Raw genomic sequence first — 8,159 nt, forward strand, 5'->3', positions numbered from 1 at the left:
GAGCTGCTTTCAGATAAGAAGCTTAAACAGAAGGATTATCTGGGCAGCATGATCTTCGCCATCCTAGGAAGTGCTGCCAAAGACAACATTGACAAAAGCCGGCAATGCTGGGACCTGGGACATTCCCTGGACAAACGATGGTTCAAACAAGCCTACCTGGGACAGCCCAGCGAGGGGGTCTCCGTCGCAAAGCCCCACAGAGGAGGAGGCAAGCTGGGACCACGGCTGCAGCCTGGGCTGCTGCACACTGCCCCTGCCACAGCGGGACCCGGGGCAGAGGCAGCTGCACTCACCAACAAGCAAAGTCAGAGCCAGCAAAGGGAATTGGAGGAATACATCAGGATAAAAAAGCAAAGTAAAACCAGACCAAGGCTCAGGAATCCTGTAATGAAGAAGACCAGGAGCAGACGGGCGCTGGCAAGGCAGGTCGGATGCTCCTGTGCTGGCTGGCAGCTGGGCAGATGGAGAGCAGTGTCCAGGCAAGCAGGGGATGGGCAGAGGCACCAGGACCCAGGAGGGACAGAAGTGACCCAAGATACACCGTGCACAGGCCTGCTCCGTGGGGACGACAGATGGGATGAGCCCTGATCGGGCTCAGGAGCCAGGCCTGAGTCTCCTGGGGACGGCTGGTCCAGGCGGCCACTCTCAGCTGGGCTGCCTGCAGAGGCAAAGGAGCCCTGAAAGAGCCCTGGTCTTCGCAGAAAATACAATTTATTTTGATGCCCTGGAAATGCCTTTGTCAGCAGATCTATTCTTTCATTGTGAAAAAGCCTATTAGTTTCTGCTTTCTACTTCTATCGGAATTTATTCCTCCATCAGATCTTCAATATAAAAGTGCTTCCCTTACGGAGATTGATACCGCATATATGAAAAGCTCCGTGTGCCTCTGGGTGAGGCAGCCCCTTCCCTTAGGAAGGATGAAGGATGGCTTTGAGACCAAAGCACCGAACAGCTCAAGAAGATGAAATCTTAATTCCAAGGGCTGCTGTGACATCCCTGTGACCTTGGGCTGTCACCGGGGTCCCCGTGCAGCACAGGACGTGCTAGGCTTTCAGCAGGAGAGCAGTCCCTGGGCATTGCTGAAACCTCGCCGCACACGTGCCCTGCACACACCCCGCGCAGGGGAACGTCCTGGCAAAGTGCCCTGGTAAAGCTTTACGGCCCCATTCCCTGCTGCCCAGCAGGCCCAAGAGCGAGGACAAATCTGGGGGTCGTATGCTCAGCAATACGGGGTCCTCCGCGGCCCTGCGCCGCTGGAGCAGGCTCCCAGCCAGCATCGGAGGGGAACGCGATGGGCAGCTCTGCTCAGCCACGGGCTGAGCTTGGAGTAGGGCTCTGCACAGAGGTGACACGATGATCTTTAAATTCAGTCCAAGCCAAGCAAAACTCAAGCCCCTTCTCTCTGTTCGCCTCTTAATCGGGAGGTAACACCACTCATGGCATTCGGCACAGATTTTGTCCCTTTGCTTGCAACACAAATAGCACCAGCGTGTGCAACACCTCTTGAAACACCCACCCAAGTCCTGTACCTCTGCTCACACCGGGCTGCCCGTGATTGCTCCAGCATCAACAAATGAACAACAACAGGAGGAGAAATGTGCTCGACCGGCTGCGTGCGTCTCCTGAGCCGGCAGAGCGAGTAGCAGGCTGGAGGCAGCACGCTCGTGCTCTGCACGGAGACAAACTTCTTTACCAGCCTGCACCCAGATGGAGGGAGTCACGCCTGCCTTCAAACGGCTCTGGCATCCCCTGTGCCAGGCAGCGCTGGCACAGCACCCAGAGCTCAGCCTGGTCCCGTCCCCGCCTGCCCAGCCCTCTGCCACCACTGGTCCTCTCTGCCCAAAAGACAGCGCTGGTGTGGCCATCCACCCCCTCCCTCCCCACCTTCCCAAGTGGAAACCCCCCGATCCTCCGGCACCCAGACCCGCTCATCTCTCCGCCCGTCCCCGCGCTGTGCCCAGCGGCAGCCCCCGCGCTCCCGGCTCACAGGGAGCAGTGGCCTTGCAGCGCTCCGGCTCCCGCAGCAGGGACCAGGGCGAGATTAAAATAATAAATAACAATAATCATCTGCTCGGGCCGTTACAGAACCACATTGCTATGGCAACCGCCTGCTGGCAGCGGTGCTGCCTCGCTGATGGGAAGCATTTTCTTGGGACAGATGCGAATTCCTCCAATGCGATGCCGGTGCAGCGTGCCGCTGCTCAGGGCAAGGCCAGCACACGGGGAGAGGGTGACGAGGACAGGCGGTGACAGGGACGAGCCCTGGCTGCCCATGCATACGCACTGCAGAGGGAGGCAATCACAACCGACCACACCGGAGCGCTCCGGCAGCTCCGCGCGGCTCCGACACCAATGTGTGACACTGCCTGGCAAGGATGGTTCTTTAAGGCCAAGTGACAGAATAAATTCTCACCAGCAAAGAGCCATCACGTTGCTTTTAATTATCAGGAAAGGTCCCAAAGCATCACAGTCTGTTTAACTTGGGCTGATGGAAATGTACTTGTCATGGCTCCGTTATATTTTTTCCTGCTGCCTGTTTTTTTCCAGAGCAAACCAGCTGGAGAAGCAAACCCCCACGGGGCCGGGGGGAGAGGACAGGGCGTGCTCACCCTGGACAACGAAGCTGCGCTCGCACTGCAGCTCTGCCCGCCGCAGCCCACTGCTGAGCCGGGACTCGGGCAGGGCAACGTGACAAAAACGCTAAGAGGGAGCCTCTCCTGGCTCTGCCTGTGCCCGCATAAACACAAGATTCACATTAAAAACAAAGAAAAGAATTGTTTAAACCCAAAGATGCCTGAGCTGAGAGTGCTCCTCTGAAACGTGGTGCCCCGGAGAAGAGGGTCGCGTCACTGCTGCCTCCCTTTTTATCCACCCAGAGTCAACTTTCACATGCTACAGCTTTATACCTGGCACTCTCAATGTAATCATCAAAATACCTCGCAGGGGATTAACTGCCAGTTTCCTCTCTTAATCACTGTTGATATACCGAGGTGACAGTCAGCTTCGCAAGGAGGGGAGGACATTTTTGTCAGGAGGGCTTTTGCCACTACCGTGGCTTGCTCTCCATTTGGCAGGGGCTTAGGAGCTCATCTGAGCGGAGGGGGCACACGTGTGACATGCCCATAAGAAAGCCGGACTCGTGTCCTCGGAGTTGAAGCAAGAAAGGTGAAGTAGAGACGCAAAGAAATCTCTGAAAAACACCGGCCCTGGGAAAAGCTTCACTTGGCCGCTGGAGCATCTGCTGCCCGCAGGGACCCTGCCTCCGGGCACGGCCAGCTAGAGGCAGGCAGAGCTCTGCTGCGGGCTCCAGGCTGCTTCACGGGCAGGTTTTCAGTAATGCCTTCTCCTGGGCGAGGGCCGAGCCCTGTCTGCAGGGAAAGTTTGCACCAAACCCTGCCTGGGAGCTCCTGCTCTTTGTGCCTGAGCCTGAAGGAAAGCAAGGGCCGAGCATCCCCCCTGGGCAGGGCATGCGGAGAGCCCGGGCATCTCTGCCCACCGGCTGCCAGCCCCCTGCCCGCTGCACCGAGAGCCCTGCTCCAAGGAAAGCGCTGAAGGACCCCGCGAGCCCCCAGGAGGGCTGCCCTGCCCTCCCTCCCCTCCCCATCCCCTTCAGCTTCCAAAATAAAAAATAGGAAATGAAAAATTTATTTTGCCAAGCCATAAATCCCTCGCTAAAAGAAACGCTAAGGCGGCCGGAGAGCACCAGACTTAATCCTCAGATAGTTTCACTCCTTTTGTTCTGGTGGGACGATGGCTTTCGGAGGGGACGGCTTCCCGCAGGAAGGCTCCTGCCCCAGCTCACCTCTCTGTTCTGCCAACACCTGAGCCCAGGGGCATCACCCCAAATCCCAACCCCAGGATGGCTTTTGCCACCCGTAAGGAGCCAGCAAAGGCTGTAAACTCTGGTCAACATCTACCCCCTTCCCACTGGCAGAAGCTGGGCGGCTGACACCGAGACGATAGCCCTGCCTATAAATCATATTTTGCCCAGATTTAGAGGAGAAAGGAGCTATTATGAGAAATAGATCAGAAGTGACACAGCTCATTACTACGAGGTGAGCCTGAGTTGGAGACAAGGGCAAAGTTAATAAAAAACGTATCCAATCCACAATGGTAACTTTAATTGTTACCACTAATGAAGCCTGTTTAGGATGGATTATGTATCTGGCACTTCAGATGCAGCCCTCAATTCATCTTCTGCATCAGATGTCTCATTGCATCAGACCCAGAGGCAGAGGAAGGGTTTTTCCCCTTCTGCTGAACAACTGGGGGTGAAAAACAAATTCTGCATAACCCGTGACCAGGGAGGACCAGCTGCCCAGCCCAGGGCAGGGACTTTGTGGAGATGCTCAAGGGGGGCAACCCACCTCCCCAGCGTGGCCAGGAGCTGCTGAAGGACCAGCGGCTGCAGCATCGGCGCTGCAGAGCCTGCTCGAGGGCAGCCACCTCCCCACCCTTCCGTCACCCTCCCTACAGCATTTCCAGCTACCACAGCCACCGAGGCGGCTGCTCAGGACCCCAGGAGGTGGCAGGCAGCTGTGGCTCTGCCATGGCCCTGCCCTGAGCCAGCCCCCTCCTCCCAGCCGGTTTTTCTAGGCACACTTCTGGAATTAAGGACAAATTGTAATTACTTTCCTCGGTAACAAAACCTTTGGAGGAAAGGGCTAGTGATAGATTTCAGGTTTTATCAGAGCTGACAAGGAGCATTACTCACGCTGCACGAGAACTGGCACCTCGTCAGACACAGAGGTCTGTGGTGACCATCCCCTGGGGCACCAGCAGACATCAGGATTTTTTTTTCTTAATATGGGAATTAAGCACATTGTCTTGTTCAGTTCCCTCGGCCCTGCTGAGCCGAGCCCAGCCCTGGCACATCGGCCCTGCTGGGCACGTCAGGCTGCGCGGCACGAGGGGCCACCTCCTCCAGCCCCGGAGCAGGAGCTGCGCTGCGGGGAAGCACCCACCTCCACCCCAGTAGCAGGTGAAGCCACAGCAAGGAGAGACAAGTGACCTTCACAAAGAGCAGGCAAAGTTTTCTAACCCTGAGTATAACACCACACCGGAGTACAGCACCCAGAGGGGAGGCAGAGCCTGTCACTGCAGCCTGATCCCATTTTGGGGCAAGGGTAATAAATTTCAGGTTCCCTTCTCCCCTCGTTTCCTATGGCCACATCAACAAGGCTCCCCCCACAAAGCAGCTGAGGCTGCACCCATCTGCCGAAACCAGGGGTGTCCCATCCCCACGTACGAGGCGCGCGGGAGGGATGCTGCCTTGCCGCTGCGCTGCCTGCCCAGGCACGGCGTGTTCCCACCGGTGCACGACCCGCGCCCTCCGCTCGGCTGCAGCCACCAGACCGGGGCTGTGCCACTCTTGTTGATTAAAGTTACAATCAATCAATGACCTAATTGAGCTTGTTCAGTTTGATCTCTTAAGCCTAGCTTTAAAGATCGTCTCTTCCCATGAGTCACGTGCACATGTTAACCTCTGCTTTTCTTGCTCAGACAATATTTGCGGTCCATCTGGTTTTTCCCCATTTAGCTGTTACCTGAAGCCATTTACTGAAACTGTTGATTGCTTACAAGGAGAGGAGGTCTCAGGTGCGTTTCAGCCCTGTGCAGTGACAGTCTCTCCAAATTATCACTTGAAAGGTCACTGCAACCCAAATATCAGAGAGAGAAAACGGCAAAGCGAGGAGGAGAGTGAGCCAGGGCTTTGTGCTAAACTCTCCATGGAACTGGTTTTGCCTCCCTCTGGGAGGAGGCACAGCACCAGACTGGCACAGCCCCGGCGACGACCTGGGAATTGGCAGCAGGATGCTCCGAAATGTGGACAATGTCAACATAACCTGCTCTGAAAGGCGAGAGCAACTCTTCCAGCACTGAGCTCCTGTTTACTCCTGGGTTTGCATGAGGCTGTGCCTCAAGTGTCAGTAATTCACTCCTATTTAGTCTCGATTTAGCTGGATGTAGTCATTCATTATCATGACTTCATCATGAATTATAATGACTGCTGCAGCTTCCCCCGGAGCAGGGAGCTGTTCGTCACCCAGCCTCAAATGGGATCATTCCCCCTTTTGTCCCCATTTTCCCTTCTCAGCAGCACTGTACAAATGGGCAGCAAATATCTTTTCAGCGCACTCAGGATTTTCTGCAAGGCAAATCAGGGCAGAGGAATTAATTGTGAAGGTGATTACTCGGCGTTCAGGTGGGTGCCACAACCATGCCCTGAGGAATTACGCCGTTGCCCTTTAGCAGGACACAGCCGTGCCGGCTGAAGCAGTGGCAGCTGGCACCGGGAGATGGGGGCTGGCGGCCCCAGGGACCCCCACACCACCACGAGTCTGGGGAAGGTGCACTGGACCTCCCACGCCGTGGGGGAACCTGAGCATCCCTCTGGCCTCCAGCTTTGCTCACCCTGAAAACAGGAGACTGAAATCAAGCGAGTAATGGGAGCCATCGAAAGTCTGAGATGGACGGATCCAGCTCATCTTCCACCCGTTGGGCCCATCATACCACTGTATTTTATCTCTGTGTCCCTTTAAATAATGCTGCTTGCTTTCCACCAGGGAGGGAAAAGAAGGAAAAAAAAAGGATCAATTAAAAGGAAAAGGAGGTGAGGGGGGAAAAGGATAATTATGTTCCACAAAAATTAAGGAAAAGAAAAATGATGTAAAGAAATTACTTCTCATATAAAAGGGTATTTTATAATGGACCTTTAAAGCATTCCATCAAGTAAAACCAACACATTTATTTGAAGTGTTAAAGAGGAACCTTCAATCAATCAGAGAACTTCATTTTTACACTGTAATGAATTCAATTGACCTTTGTGTTGCAAAGATACGGTGGCTGAGGCAAGGGGGGAGCCCGCTCCGAGACACGGCATTATCGCTGCGGGTGCCCGTCTGCCGATTCCCTTCGGGCAGCGCGGCCGGCCGGCGGAGATGCCCTTCGCAGCCACGGGCAGGGAGCTGCAGCCTTACTCTGGCGCTCTGGATTCAAGGAGTCTGTAAGGAGACTTCAGATCGGCACTTGGGGAAGGGGCTGGCCGCCGTGGCAAGAACATCACTGGAAACTCGCTTGGAGAGGGATGCTTCTGTATGAAATCCTGAGATTAAACCTCTGCTCTCAAAGCAATTATTACCAGCTAATGTGAGCTGGGAAATTGCCTCTCCCTTCCCACTGATTGAAATCCCATTTTGTCCCCCCATGTTGCAAATGGAAGGGCATTCCCTTAGTAAGCCAGGAAAATTAGAGGTGAAGTCTGTGGCTTGAGTTTCCCCATCCACAAGCATTTCGGATGCATCGCAAGCCCACCCAGAAGTGGAGCCAGAGGGATTTTGGATGTTGCATCGCTTAGGGATGATAGGACCTCAGATCTGCAGGCTTTTTGGGAGCACGGGTCCATCTCTCCTGCACCGGTACGGCAGAGCACCAGCGCAAGAAGAGGCAGCTCTGGCAGAGCAGCCCCTGCCCCAGGCCAGGAGGGCAGGCAAGGCGCCCCATTTCCCCTGCCGGGTCCCTAAATCACCCAGTGACATTGAACAGTCCCACCCCACCGTCAGCCACTGCCCAGGCTGCTCCCAGTCTCATGCTGGCTCTCTCGGAGGTGCAGCAGCCCCTGCACCAGCCGGGCACCTTCCCCAAAACACCCGAACCTCTGCTGCGCACGGGGAGCCAGCCCCTGCCAGCCTTCTCTCCCGAGGCATCTCCTGGGTAAAGAGCAGAGCAAGTACTAATAAAAATGATGGCTAAAAATACAGAAAAAGCATTTATTACTGAGGGAAGAATCCCTTGAATTGCACCCAGGCTAATTAACATTTATACAAAGTGCACTCATCACAAACATATATTAACCTTTGAAGCATATATAAGAGCAATTGGAAGTATATAATGAGAGCAGAGAAACGCCAGAGCACTAGACTTCCCTACTGAAAATGCCAGCCTTGCCTCCTCTTGGTTGAATTTTGAAGCAGTTTCCCCACAATTACCAGTTTTTCAGCGCTCCCGAGGCAGGTCCTCGACACCCCCGGCTCCCCCCGCCCCGGTCACGGCTGTGCCTGGACGCTGCCCAGGGCTCTTCATCCCCCTTGCCTGCTATTGCCCTGCACTATGCCCCCAAGAAACAGCGATCGGTTCTCACGGCGAGCCACGCCGGAGGA

This window comes from Platalea leucorodia (genome assembly GCF_965183815.1).
Source record: "Platalea leucorodia genome assembly, chromosome: 18".
Lineage (NCBI taxonomy): Eukaryota > Metazoa > Chordata > Aves > Pelecaniformes > Threskiornithidae > Platalea > Platalea leucorodia.